This window comes from Triticum aestivum, chromosome 6D (genome assembly GCF_018294505.1).
Source record: "Triticum aestivum cultivar Chinese Spring chromosome 6D, IWGSC CS RefSeq v2.1, whole genome shotgun sequence".
NCBI classification, from domain to species: domain Eukaryota; kingdom Viridiplantae; phylum Streptophyta; class Magnoliopsida; order Poales; family Poaceae; genus Triticum; species Triticum aestivum.
In genome coordinates this window covers 258,367,112-258,382,378 of record NC_057811.1, presented here as the reverse complement: position 1 = coordinate 258,382,378, position 15,267 = coordinate 258,367,112, and the positions used below count along the sequence as shown (strand labels likewise).

The 15,267-nt window shown below is 38.9% G+C and overlaps 1 long non-coding RNA gene across 2 annotated transcripts; it reads left to right on the top strand.

The window, feature by feature from the left end:
- The first annotated feature begins 5,073 nt into the window (after positions 1-5,073).
- Positions 5,074-9,328, top strand: LOC123144580 (uncharacterized). 2 transcript variants are annotated; one of them, XR_006471733.1, is made up of 4 exons: positions 5,104-5,367; positions 6,110-8,315; positions 8,628-8,804; positions 8,944-9,328. It is a non-coding gene; the product is annotated as an uncharacterized lncRNA (long non-coding RNA). The 2 variants fall into 2 exon arrangements; XR_006471732.1 differs by having other exon boundaries at positions 5,074-5,367; positions 6,110-8,804.
- The last annotated feature ends 5,939 nt before the right edge of the window (positions 9,329-15,267 follow it).

Sequence of the window (15,267 nt, the reverse complement as noted above, 5' to 3'; positions counted from 1 at the left end):
TGGAACCTGGGCAGGAGCACTTTTGCTCTCCGGTGGAGCGATTCTGCCCGAAAACTTCCCGCCGGGAAGGGGAAATCGAAGCTATCGTCATCACCAACGATCCTATCATTGTGGGAGGACCAATCTTCATCAACATCTTCACCAGCACGATCTCATCTCAAACCCTAGTTCATCTCTTGTATTCAATATTTGTCTCAAAACCTCAGATTGGTACATGTGGGTTGCTAGTAGTGTTGATTATGTCTTGTAGTTGATGCTAGTTGGTTTATTTGGTGGAAGATTATATGTTCAGATCCTTGCTGATATTCAATACCCCTCTGATCTTGAACATGAATATGATTTGTGAGTAGTTACTTTGTTCTTGAGGACATGGGAGAAGTCCGGTTATAAGTAATCATGTGACTTTGGTATTCATTTGATGTTTTGATGATATGTATGTTGTTGCTTCCTTTAGTGGTGTCGTGTGAACATCGACTACCTGGCACTTCACCATCTTCAGGCCTAAGGCAAGGCATTGTGGAGTAGTAATTATATGATGGGTTGCTAGACTGATAGAAACTTAAACCCTAGTTTATGCGTTGTTCCGTAAGGTGCTAATTTGGATCCGTATGTTTCATGCTATGGTTAGATTTATCTTAATTCTTTTCTCGTAGTTGTGGATGCTTGTGAGAGGGGATAATCATAAGTGGGCGAGGCTTGTTCAAGTAAGAACAGCTCCCAAGCACCGGTCCACCCACATATCGAATTATCAAAGTAATGAACACGAATCAAACAAACATGATAAAAGTGACTAGATGAATTCCCATGTGTCCTCAAGAACGCTTTGTTTGCTATAAGAGAAATTTCCGGCCAGTCCTTTGCTATAAAAAGGATTGGGGTACCTTGCTGCACCTTTGCTGCTACTTGTTGCTCGTTACAAATTACCCTTCTATCAAACTACTTGTTACCGATAATTTCAGTGCTTGCATAAAATACCTTGCTGAAAACCGCTTGTCATTTCCTTCCGCTCCTTGTTGGGTTCGACACTCTTACTTATCAAAAGGATTATGATTGATCCCTATACTTGTGGGTCATCAAGACTCTTTTCTAGCACAGTTGCCGGGGAGTGAAGTGCCTTTGGTAATTGGAATTTGGTAAGGAAACATTTATATTACATCTGAAATTTACTGTAAGTTGTCACTATGGAAAACAATTCTTTGATGGGTTTGTTCAGGGTATCTTCACCTCGGCCGAAAGAACAAAGAGTTACCCCTCAACCTACTGCACCTACTGAAAATATTTATTATGATATTCCTTCGGGTATGTTAGAGAAACTACTAGCTAATCCTTATGCAGGAGATGGAACGGTACATCCTGATTTGCACTTAATATATGTGGATGAAATTTGTGGATTGTTTAAGCTTGTAGTTTATCCAAAGATGGAGTTAAGAAGAAGGTATTCCCCTTATCTTTAGAGGAAATGCATTGACATGGTATAGGCTATGTGATGATATTGGAACACAGATTGGAACCAATTGAAATTGGAATTTCATCAGAAGTTTTATCCTATGCATGTGGTTCATCATGATCAGAATTATATATATAATTTTTGACCTCGTGAAGGAGAAAGTATCACTCAGGCTTGGGGAGGCTTAAGTACATGATGCACACTTGCCCCAATGATGAGCTCTCAAGAAAAATTATTATTCAGAATTTTTATGCTCTGCTTTCTCATAATGATCAATCCATGCTCGATTCTTCTTCCACTGGTTCTTTTATGAAGAAAACAATTGAATTCAAGCGGAATCTTTTGGAAAGAATTAAACGCAACTCTAAAGATTGGGAGTTCAACAATGGTAAAGAGTCAGGTATAAATCTTGAGTTTGATTGTCTTAAATCTTTTATGGAAACCGATGCTTTTCATAAGTTTAGTGCTAAATATGGACTTGACTCTGAGATAGTAGCTACATTTTGTAAATCTTTTGCTGCTCATGTTGATCTCCATAAGGATAAGTGGTTTAAATATGATCCCCCTATTAAAGAAAATATAGATGATCCCGTTATGGTTAAAGATGAAACTATCATTTGTAATGTTGATCCAGTTGTGCCTACTGCTTATATTGAGAAATCTCCTTTTCCCGTTAGGATTAAGGGACATGCTAAAGCTACAGCCGTGGTTAATAAAATTAATATGGGATAATTAGATTTATGCCCCTAGTTGTGTCCCACTCGTCTGTTTTACCCCTAATTCCCAAAAGTCACCGATTCTGTCCAAGTCACTTTGATCCTCTTATGCTCCTTTGACTGTTTGACCGTCAGTTTGAAAACTTCATAACTAATTCATACAAAATCAAAAAAATGCAAATAAGATACCAAAATGTTCAGAAAAACATCACCTATATGTCAGTGTCATTTGCATTCATGAAAAAAGTGTTGGAAAGTGCACATCCGAGTTTTAGCGCTTTTGATACCACCATGAATAGTAAACTCTAAAAAATTCAAAAAAATTAAAAAAAGGTGGCATAGAACGACAAGTGTTTTAAGTGCTTGCCAAGTTTCATTAGGGAACGACATTCGTGGAAGTCGTGGCAAAAAAAATCTATTTTGGATTGTTGATTGTTTTTTTTGCCGCGGCACCCACGAATGTTATTCCCTGATGAAACTTGGCAGGCACTTAAAACATTTGTCATTCTTTGCCACCAAATTATTTTTTAATTTTTTTGAACTTCTTTAGTTTTTACTATTCATGGTGGTAGCATAAGAGCTAAAACTCGGATGGGCACTTTCCAACACTTTTTTCATGAAATGCAAATGACACTGACATATAGGTGATCTTTTTCTGAACATTTTGGTATCTCATTTGCATTTTTCTTATTTAGTATGAATTAGTTATGAAGTTTTCAAACTGGCGGTCAAACGGTCAAAGGGCAAAAGCATAAGAGGAGCAAAGTGATTTGGACAGAACCGGTGACTTTAGGGAATTAGGGGTAAAACAGACGAGTGGGACACAACTAGGGGCATAAATCTAATTATCCCAATTAATATTAGAACACTTAGACCCTCTGAACAAATTAAGGTTGAACCTAATATTGCAACGGTTAAAGATCTCTTGGTTGATAATATTGATGGGCATGTTATTTATATTTTGCGATGCTGCTTCTAGAATTGCTAAACTTGTTAGAAATAAACGTGATAAGCTAGATAACCCATAGTGGGCATGCCTATTGTTTCTATTAAAATTGAAGATCATTGTTATCATGGTTTATGTGATATGGGTGCTAGTGTTAGTGCTATTCCGTTTACTCTATATCAAGAAATTGTGAATGGTATTGCACCTGTTGAGATTGAAGATATTGATGTCACTATTAAGCTAGCAAATAGAGATACCATTACACCACTTGGTATTATTCGAGATGTTGAAGTCTTGTGTGGTAAGATAAAATACCCTACTGATTTCTTAGTACTAGGTTCATAACAAGATAATTTTTGTCCCATTATATTTGGTAGAACTTTCTTGAATACCGTTGATGCTGAAATTGATTGTGTTAAAGAGAAGATTAGATTTAAATTTGGTGATGTATCTCATTACTTCAATTTCTCTAAGTTTAATAGATAACCACATGAAAAATAATTGTCTAGTAAAGATGAAATTGCTGGTCTTGCTTCTATTGTTGTTCCTCCTACCGACCCTTTAGAACAATATTTTCTAGACCATCAAAATGATATGCATATGAATGAAAGAAATGAAATAGATGATACATTTTTCAAACAAGTACCTATCCACAAACATAACTTGCATGTTGGAACTCTAGGGGACCTCTTCCACCTAAGTGTGATCCCGTGTTTGAATTGAAACAATTCCCTGATACGCTGAAATATGCTTATCTTGATAAAAGAAAATATATCCTATTATTATTAGTGCTAACCTTTCAGAGCATGAAGAAAAGAGATTACTAAGAACTCTGAAGAAGCACCATGCTACTATTGGATATACTCTTGATGATCTTAAGGGTATTAGTCCCACTCTATGTCAGCATAAGATTAATATGGAGCCCGATGCTAAGCCGGTTGTTGATCATCAATGACCATTGAATCCTAAGATGAAGGATGTGGTAAGAACTAAAATATTGAAGCTTCTGGAAGCAGGTATAATCTATCCCATAGCTGATAGTAGATTGGTAAGTCCTGATCATTGTGTCCCTAAGAAAAGGAGGCATCAGCGTTATTCCTAATGATAAATATGAACTTATCCCACAAATAATGGTAACTAGTTATAGGATGGAAATTGATTTCAGGAAATTAAACAAAGTCGCTAGAAAATATCATTACCCCTTGCCGTTTTATTAATCAAATCATAGAAAGATTTTCTAAGCATACACACTTTTGTTTTCTTGATGGATATTCTGGTTTTTCACAAATACCCGTGTCAAAAGAAGATCAAGAGAAAACAACTTTTACTTGCCCTTTTGGAACTAATGCTTATAGACGTATGCCTTCCGTTTTATGCAATGCACCTGCTACCTTTTAAAGATGTATGATTGCTATATTCTCTGACTTCTACGAAATTATTGTTGAGCATGGATGATTTTTTGTTTATGGGACTTCTTTTGATGATTCTTTAAGCAACCTTGATCGAGTTGTGAAGAGTTGTGAAGAAACTAATCTTGTCTGAATTGGGAGAAGTGCCACTTTATTGTAAACGAAGGTATTGTCCTTGGGCATAAATTTTTTTAACGAGGTATTGTGGTAGATAAAGCTAAAATTGATGTAGTTGAGAAAATGACATGTCCTAAAGATATAAAAGGTATAAGAAGTTCTTTTGGTCATGCTGGTTTCTATAGAAGGTTTACTAAAGACTTCTCTAAAAATTTTAGGCTTCTTACTAATCTTATGTAAAAAGATATTTCATTTGTTTTGATGATGATTTCGTAGAAGTTTTTTGAAATCTCTCCCTAATAATAAAGCAGCTAGTGCTTCTGGCCGTACGTCGTTAGCAAGTTTTGCAAAAAAACCCTTCTATATTTCACAAAACAACCCGCAGTCCCTGTTTAAGTGAATACTAAAAAAACGATTCGTTTTTGCACAAAACACCCTGTCGTATGGAGTATTCAGCCCGCGGTTCGCGTAGGTTTGTAAAGAAAAAAACGACCACAGGAGGACCACGGGCTCGCCTCCTCCCCCTCTCACCCACGCCGCCGCCACCACCCACGCCGGCTGCTTCCGGCGACCTCCGACGCCGCGCAGTACGCCCCCGAGCTCCCCACGGTCCGCGCCTCCGTCCCCTCCGGCCAGATTCTCCGCTCCGGTCCTCTACCGCCTGCTCGCAACCCCACCCCCGTGGCCAGGGTTTCGGGCAGGGCTTCGCCGGCGCGTCTCCGGCGGACCCAGGTTCGTGCCTCCTTCCTTCTTGGCCTCCCTTCAACTCTCTGTAACTGATGCATCTTGGCTGCTGATCGAGGTCACTGCTGGCCTGCAACTCTCTGTATGTGTCTTGTGTTAAGTACAATTTCTATTTTTTTTTCTTCTATATGTGTTGAATTGAATCCTTAAACTGATGCATCTTACTACCTGTTTCATGTTTAGAATAGAAGATGAAGAAACAGTTTCATGTTTTGATGCCTTGAAGTGTTGGTTCATTGATTAACTATCTCACTTATGTTGTGGGAGGAGCAGATGAGCCAAACCATCGATTTTGTATTCTTCTGACCCGGGGTTTGCCTTCCATACCCCGGCCAGTTCCGTCTTTCTGCGTCTGCGTAACATGTATCAGGTCACCAAATTGCTTTAGGGACGTTCCTGCTGGACGCAATCAGCGGCCAGCAGCAGGTCAATCAAGCCATGTGTTGGAAGCATCTTGGATTCGGTCTATGGCTAGCGTGTAGCATTGACGTTTTAATAATGCAGTGTGTCTGCAAACCAAGGCTACTTCTATGTTACTGTGTTAGGCCAGTTACATTGTAGTGTGAATTAGGTCTGACACTGCTAAATTGATGAACCAACTGGGATCTTATTAACTTCGGCATGTGATGTTTTTTGTTTCGAATGATTCTATTTCGAATGGTCACCATATGATGTTATAATCAATTTTTTCCGTTCATTCTCATCACGCCATTTGATTCACAACCTGCAGGAATTTTTGTGAGTGTCAAGGGGATATCTGCCTCGGAAAATCAGGTTGCTGAAATCACCAACGAAACTGATGGTAGGAAAGTAGACCCAAGCAAGACCGATATAACCCCCGGAATGCAGGGTGAGGAGGAACATAACAAACTCTCCGGGAAGGAAACTGCTCTATGATACAGACAACAAAGAAGAAGATGAAGAGGGTAACAGTAGAAGCCGGAACCTAACAATCACCGCTGCGAAGTATGAGGAGGTGTTTGAAGAAGCTCACCCCGCCATTCCCACCAAGCAGGTTGAAAACAAATGCCCCAAGCAATACACCAACTGATCGAGCTACACAAATTTCCCCACACGTCACAAGAGGCTGTGTACCTCTTCGGTACAGGCTACTGGTACCAGCCAGAACACCTCGAGATGGTTTGTGATGAGTTTCTGCTCTAGGAATGGCTGGGCGCTGCTGCTCGAGAGATAGGCGTTGATTGCTACAATTTAGGGCTTGATTGAGCTGCTGCTAGAAAGAGAGAGAGAGAACAGAGAGGGAGAGACAGGGTTCCAATGCTTACTGATCTAGTTTTGGTGAGCAAAAAAATGAGAAATAGGAGAGGAACAGAGAGAGCAGAGAGATAGAGAGCGCAGAGAAAGAGGGACACATCACTGAACCCTTTGGATTCTAATGCAAGGTTGAATAATTTTTGTGTGTTCTAACTCTCTGGGCCAATATGCAGTTTTTTGGCTTATCATTGTGCCTCAAGTTTCTGACATCATGTGGCTGTACACCGACGACTTTCGCCGATAATCCGTCTGGTCGTACTCGACTGTTCGCTGGAACTTTGTCTGACCTGAGGTACATACTACGGTGTTATCAATTGCATCTGTCATCAAAGACTACTTATTAACTTTGTATGTTCTTTAGTATATGCTCTTTAAGCTCTGAACAAGTCAATGCCTGAAATACCACATGTAGTCATTACAAGATGATCTTCGGGAAAGACAATAATTACAAGTAGCGATCAAAGGAGATAAAGCTAGCTACATTTTTATCTAGGAAGAACAGCTGCTGTATGACAGGAAAAATTTAATAAAAGATAAACTAATATCATGGTGATGGCATTAATTGACTATTTTGTAAGTAGCAATCAAAGGTGATAAAGGTAGCAAATTTTTTATCTAGGAAGAACAGCTGTTGTGACAGAAATGAAAGCTAAATATACAAGTATATACTTGTTCGTGTCTATCAATTTAATTTCATGAGTATTTCAAATTCATTCTTCTTACTTCTTCAGATAATACAGTATATGCTACTTTTGTTCAGGTATATACTTCTTTTTACCACTTTTACTTTTTCTCAGTGGATTCATGCATGCTTCTCCTCATAGGTTTCCCTTAGTTCAGTACTTAATTTTTTTGGTGTATACTTTCTCCTCATCAGAGTATACGTACAACAAGATAGAAAGAAACCTATACTGTTGATCGATACTGAAATATCATATGGAAGATAGCCCTCTCTTCTATACCCCATTGCGAAAAGTAGTATACTATCAATTGAAAACACACCATATACTCCTTTCGGACAATGAGGATACACTGATCGTTATTGCCAGTATCATAGGTATATACTCTGAGAATAGTTGTATATATCCCATTTGAAAAAATAAATATGTATATACTCCTTGAAACTACTCATCATTTAAACCTTTTTACATAAGATTGTCCGTCTAGATACAATAACTAATTAGTATTTTAATAACTTAAATTGCATGGCTTGATCGTCTGCTTGAGTCTTCTCTTATGTATGAGTGCACCGTGTGTGGGTTAGTTTTTTTGGGTCTTCTAATTCTCTGCGGTAATTTGCATCTATATTTGTGCTAATTGGCAAGGTGCATGAATAATGATTTATCTAAGTTTTTTGCTTAATGGAAAGGCCTTTTCAGTTAAAAAAACCCTACTGATTTGATCAACAGAACATGCTTCTGTTTTTAAATAGCTGAATTTCTACTTATTTAATTGACTATTGTGGTGTCAAGATCCAATAGCCTTGCTATTAGTTAATGCTCTATTTATATTTTCTTCCAACAAAACAAATGTATGTTTACAGCAAAAAAACTCGTTCCAGCAAAAACAATGGCTCGCTGTCGCCAGGTCGCGGCAAAAGTTTTGGCCGGTCCCATAAGAAAATTAGTTCCAACAAAAAAAGATTGTTGTCGCGGTCACAGGTACTATACTCTACGCCTCCTGAAGATGTGCATTAATGGTTGGCTGTTATAATACATATATGTAAGATTTCATGTTATACCAGCTTAGCAGAACTTCACGGAAATTTGCTAGAGGTGTTGCAACAGCCTTGATCAAATATTATTTTCATTATTCCTTCTTGGTATGAGACAATAACAGTAGATAATCTTCATCGAAATTTGCTAGAGAAGTTCCAACAGCTTTGATCAAATATTATTTTTATTATTCCTTCTTAGTTTTAGACAATAAAGTAGAGAATCTAAATCCTTCTACTTTATGTGTACTTGTAATAGAGCGACGCTTGGTGCAGCTAGCTTCAACAAGGACCAACTTGACTTGATGGGGATACAATCACCAAGAAAGAATCATACCTGAACTTACCTTTATGCATTACACGAACTACCAAGATATTGTATCTTCCTGTATGATCCGTAACTCATAGACACATGAGTAGCGATGGATACTATTTGGTATGAACAACATCATCATCTTGCAATTCTAACATGTATTCATTAACTTATTAATCCACATAATAGTGATGCGTCTTACATTTCTGTCTATTGTATTTGAATCTAAAATGCAATTAACTCCTTAATTTGCCTTCAACAGGATTGAGCGATCTGGCATGTAAGCTTAGCTCGGTGGTTCAGATTATCACTGTTAGTCTTCTGGTCGTGGCAATTTTTTAGACCTCTTGAGGTAGCTCAACGAATCTGGTGTGAAGCTATGAAGGGATTTTTCTTGAAAACAATACTGAAAGGATACCTTAACTTCATTTTATCCCCTAGATTAGTATACGTATATTAAGTCCCCATTTATTTTAGATGTATAGCTTGCATGACAGTTTTGTTTAAACAGATTTTTGGGGCATTTTGCAATTCTCACATATGTTGTTACCCATGCACTTACTTTTATCATTTCCAGTGTCAATGTTTACAAAATTGTTAAATCTTTTTTTATTGGAGTTCAGCCATGTTTTCCACCAAGGATTCAACTTGCAAGCATCTGAATCTTATGTTGTCCGATTCACTCTGCATGTTAATTCACAACTTGCAAGGTAATTTATATATTTAAATTAATCATTTTTCTACAATGACAGTGAACATGTCATTTCTAAGCACTGCCATACACTTTTTATTTCATGTCGATAACAGGGGCGATGCTTTGCGAAATGTCTGAACGAGATAGATAGATAGATAGAGAGTATGTGAGTGATGGAGCATGATGTGGTCTTGAGCCATTAGACTAGGGGGAGCTAATTTTTTTCTCCCGTTGCAACGCACGGGCGTATTTTGCTAGTACTTAAGAAAGCCTTAACCTCTGCACCTATTGTTCAACCACCCGATTGGAACTTGCCTTCTAAAATTATGTGTGATGTTAGTGATTATGCTATTGGTGCTGTTCTAGGACAAAGAGTTGATAAGAAGTTGGATGTTATCCATTATGCTAGTAAAACTCTAGACGGTGCGTAAAGAAACTACGCTACCACCAAGAAATAATTTTTAGTAGTTGTGTTTGCATGTGATAAATTTAGATCTTATATTGTTGATTCTAAAGTATTGTTCACACCGATCGTGATGCTATTAAATATATTATGGAAAATAAAGATGTTAAACGTAGACTCATTAGGTGGGTTCTTTTGCTACAAGAATTTGATTTGCATATTATTGATAGAAAGGGAGCTGAGAATCCCTTAGCTAATAATTTGTTTAGAATGGAAAATGTTCTTGATGGCCCACTACCTATTGATGATAGTTTTCCCAATGAACAGTTAGCCGTTATAAATGCTTCTCGTAATACTCCTTGGTACGTAGACTATGCTAATTACATTGTTGCTAAATATATACCACCTAGTTTCACACACCAACAAAATAAAAAATTCTTCTTTGATTTAAGACATTACTTTTGGGATGACCCACATCTTCATAAAGAAGGAGTAGATGGTGTTATTAGACATTGTGTACCTGAGCATGAACATGAACAAATCCTACGGAAGTATCATTCCGAGGTATACGGAGGACACCATGCTGGAGACAGAACTGCACATAAGCACTACATGAATCAACTGATTTGCTGTCAGCCATGGCAGATGGCAAAGGACCAAAAAGTGGACGACAAAGGTCTTTGCCGTTTGCCACAGACGATGAACTTTTCCGGCACTGAAAGTTACGGTAATGAACTCCTTTGCCGTTTGTTTCCGCACGGCAGACGACAAAGACCTTTGTCGCTAGCTTTCCTAGCCAAGCAGACGACAAATAGAGTGGAGCGTAAAGAATAGACATTAGCCACGTTAGGTGGCTAACGGGAGACTTTGTCGTCCGCCGGCTGACAACAAACGTGCCCTCTCCTTTGTCGTCTGCTTCCTGACGTAAGTAGACCAGTGGTTAACGTTACTCCTTCCCGGTCTTTGTCGTCAGCTAGCAGATGACAAAGAACCACTCGCCTTTGCCGTCTGCCACCGACGACAAAGTAAAAAATGTCTCAGACCCAGTGCTCCAAGGTTGCACAGGTTGCTCCTTGATACGTCCATTTTGCATCATGCTTTTATATTGATATTTATTGCATTATGGGCTGTTATTACACATTATGGTACAATACTTATGCCTTTTCTCTCTTATTTTACTAGATTTACATGAAGAGGGAGAATGCCAGCAACTGGAATTCTGGACCGGAAGGAGTAAATCTGAGAGCCCTATTCTGCACAACTCCAAAAGTCCTGAAAATTTACGGAGAATTATTTTCGAATATGAAAAACATATTAGGCGAAGAAAAAACAAGAGGGGACCCACTAGGAGGCCACAAACCTTGGGGGCGCGCCCTACCCCTTGGCGTGCCGTTGTGGCTTGTGGGCCCCCTAGTAGACCTTCGGTGACCATCTTCTGCTATATGGAGGGTTTTGACCTGAAAAAATAAATCATAAGAGAGCTTTCGGGACGAAGCACCGCCGTCTTAAGGCGGAACCTGGGCAGAAGCAATCTAGGGCTCCCGCGGAGCTATTCTGCTGGGGAAACTTCACTTCCATAGGGGGAAATGGAAGCCATCGTCATCACCAGCGATCCTCTCATCAAGAGGTGGTCAATCTCGACCAACATCGTAACCAAAACCATCTCCTCTCAAACCCTAGTTCATCTCTTGTATCTGATCTTTGTCTCAAAACCTCAGATTGGTACCTGTGGGTTGCTAGTAGTGTTGATTACTCCTTGTAGTTGATGCTAGTTGGTTTATTCGGTGGAAGATCATATGTTCAGATCCTTAATGCTATTCAATACCCCTCTGATTATGAACATGAATATGATTTGTGAGTAGTTACGTTTTTTCCTGAGGACATGTGAGAAGTCTTGTTATAAGTAATCATGTGAATTTGGTATTCGTTCGATATTTTGATGAGATGTATGTTGTCTTTCCTCTAGTGTTGTTATGTGAACGTAGACTACGTGACACTTCACCATGATTTGGGCCTAGGGCAAGGCATTGGGAAGTAATAAGTAGATGATGGGTTGCTAGAGTGACATAAGCTTAAACCCTAGTTTATGTGTTGCTTCGTAAGGGGCTGATTTGGATCCACATGTTTCATGCTATGGTTAGATTTATCTTAATTCTTCTTTCGTAGTTGCGGATGCTTGCGAGAGGGGTTAATCATAAGTGGGAGGCTTGTCCAAGTAAGGACAACACCCAAGCACCGGTTCACCCACATATCAAATTATCAAAGTAACGAACGTGAATCATATGAGCATGATGAAAACTAACTTGACAATAATTCCCATGTGTCCTCGGGTGTGCTTTGCTTTATATAAGAGTTCGTCCAGGCTTGTCCTTTGCTACAAAAAGGATTGGGCCACCTTGCTGCACCTTAGTTTTTTTTGTTACTTGTTACCCGTTACGAATTATCTTATCACACAACTATCTGTTACCGATAATTTCAGTGCTTGCAGAGAATACCTTGCTGAACACCGCTTGTCATTTCCTTCTGCTCCTCGTTGGGTTCGACACTCTTACTTATCAAAAGGACTATGATAGATCCCCTGGTTCATCAAGACTCTTTTCTGGCGCCATTGCCAGGAAGTGAAGCGCCTTTGGTGAGTGGAATTTGGTAAGGAAACATTTATATTACATGCTGAAATTTACTGTCACTTGTCACTATGGAAAATAATCCTTTGAGGGGCTTGTTTGGGGTATCTTCACCTCGACTGGTAGAGAAAGAAGTTGCTCCTCAACCTACTGAGCCTACTAAAAATATTTATTATGAAATTCCTTCGGGTATGATAGAGAAACTGCTAGCTAATCCTTATGCAGGAGATGGACACGCTACATCCTGATATGCATCTAATCTATGTGGATGAAGTTTGTGGATTATTTAAGCTTGCAGGTTTTCTCGAGGATGATGTCAAGAAGAAGGTTTTCCCTTTATATTTTAAGGGAAAGGCATTGACATGGTATAGGCTATGTGATGATATTGGATCTCAGAACTACAACCGATTGAAATTGGAATTCAATCAGAAGTTTTATCCTATGCATCTGGTTCATCGTGATCGGAATTATATATATATATATATATATATTTTTTGGCCTCGTGAAGGAGAAAGTATCAGTCAAGCTTGGGGGAGCCTTAAGTCAATGTTATATTCATGCCCCAATCATGAGCTCTCAAGAGAAATTATTATTCAGAATTTTTATGCTTGGCTTTCTCGTAATGATCAATCCATGCTCGATACGTCTTATACTGGCACTACTAGGGAAAACCCTAGTAGTAGCGCTTTTACGAGCGCTACCACTAATGCACTACAGTTAACTAGTAGCAGTAGCGCTGGGAAGGGAGCGCTACTGCTATACCTAGTTAGCAGTAGCGCTGATCAATCCATGCTCGATACGTCTTATACAGGCACTACTAGGGTTCCCTAGTAGTAGCGTTTTTACGAGCGCTACCACTAATGCACTACAGTTAACTAGTAGCAGTAGCGCTGGGAAGGGAGCGCTACTGCTATACCTAGTTAGCAGTAGTGTTTTCTTTGGGTCAGCGCTACTGCTAGTAGTAAGTAGTAGTAGCATTTCTTCTGAAAAGCGTTGCTGCTAACTTTTCCTGTATTTTTAAAAATACAGCTTATTTTCGTTGTGGTTTTATATACAGTACTTTCATCAATTGATTTTAGACCATGATTAGTTATTATATATAACATTGGGTGAAATGAATGTGGAGTAGATTCAAGTGGAGGCAACATGTGGTGCATGTCGAAAGTACTACTCTAATCCAAAGTTGATCTAGTTTGGATTAGTAGTACTTTCGATGTGCACCACATGTTGCCCCCACTTGAATCTAATCCATGTTCATTTCACTTACTGATATATATAATAACTCATCATGCTCATATAACAACTTAGCATCATGCATCATCGATCATAATAATGAATAACTCATCATTGGTATCATAATAACAAGTCATACTCATCATCATCAATCATACAACTTCTACTCGATACCACATCATCATCATAGTCATCTAACCAATCCTACTTAGTTGTTCTTAGCACATGATCATGAGTATTATTAACTAGGACCTACTACCTTTTCCAAGGTAAAATAGCATAAAAGAAGATAGGCCCTGACTCTCCATTATGGAGAATGGAGATTATCCTGTCTGCAATTCTTGCCTTTCGCACAATGTTGCTTCCAAACCTCCTTACGACTGTCCATACATTTTTTCCATTCTTTGATTTTCATGTCTTCACTGGTTTTAGAAATCCGATATGGACAGGTGTGATTCGTAGGATGACCTGGCTGTATGTTCAAAACATCAAGGCGACCATTCTGATACATCAGATGAGGCACACAATCCTTCAGGATTTTCTGTTGAAAAACATAGTAATAACTTTGTAGTTAGCCATGTAGTTAAGTTTTAAAAGAATTTATGCAAAAGATGCACGGATGTCGTAATAGTAAACAATCTTACCATGGCATCTCCATGGATGTTACCGTAGTTCAACACGTGCACTAGTGGCACATATTGACCATAATGTGGAGGAGTTTTATAATAGTTATTGTCATTCTCAAGATCAGTACAAAATGCGACCAGATGATTTTTCTCCTGATAAGTTAACTCAGAGCCATCAGTGTAGTAGGTTCTGTCTACCATCTTCCGCACATTGTTTGAAGAATGAAAATAAGTTGTCAACTATTTTGAAATAAACAATATGAATTAGTTAATAACTATGTTTGAGAAACTCACATAGCGGTAGAATTGGAAGCGTATCAACAAGGACCCAAATGTCCATATTATCTTGGTGGATGTCAGGATCACCAAGATCCATGGTGACAAGCATACCCTCATAAAACCATACATCTTGCAAAGTGCTTCCCAATTTGTGCAAGCAAAATGGGTTACGCTCTCAGAATTGTACAGATTTACTTCGAAATCCATACCATGATGGGTCCTTAGGTGAATTTTCTTTGTTTCAAAATTTTCATGGTCTTCAAAATCCATCCTCTCCAAGACATAACGTCTTGCATGGCATGGGACAAGCTACTCGAATTGTAAAGTATGAAAATTACACGTTGAAATAGTTGAAGTCATGCTTAATTATGAAAAAACACTTGTCGTCGTTGCGTACCGTTTCAACATCGAAGGTCTCCTGGAGCTTAATGCTGAAGCGTCGACCTTCGTCCAGGTGAGGCCTGTCGCACTGACCCCGGTCGTCGTCGCACCAGTCGCACTCCCCCGGGAGACTTTCGTCGTCCGATAACGACATTTCCTAGGTTCAGAATTCAAAAATTAAACTTGTACAATTCAATATATGTACTACAAAAACTAAATTAGATCATTATTATTCATCATGGGTTGACTATCGGTCTGCCAAGTCTTTTTCTTGAAAACTCTCAGCTCGCGTGGTGTATACATTCGACTGTTGGTGATGATCGCTCCTCCTTTTGTCCCCGAGTGC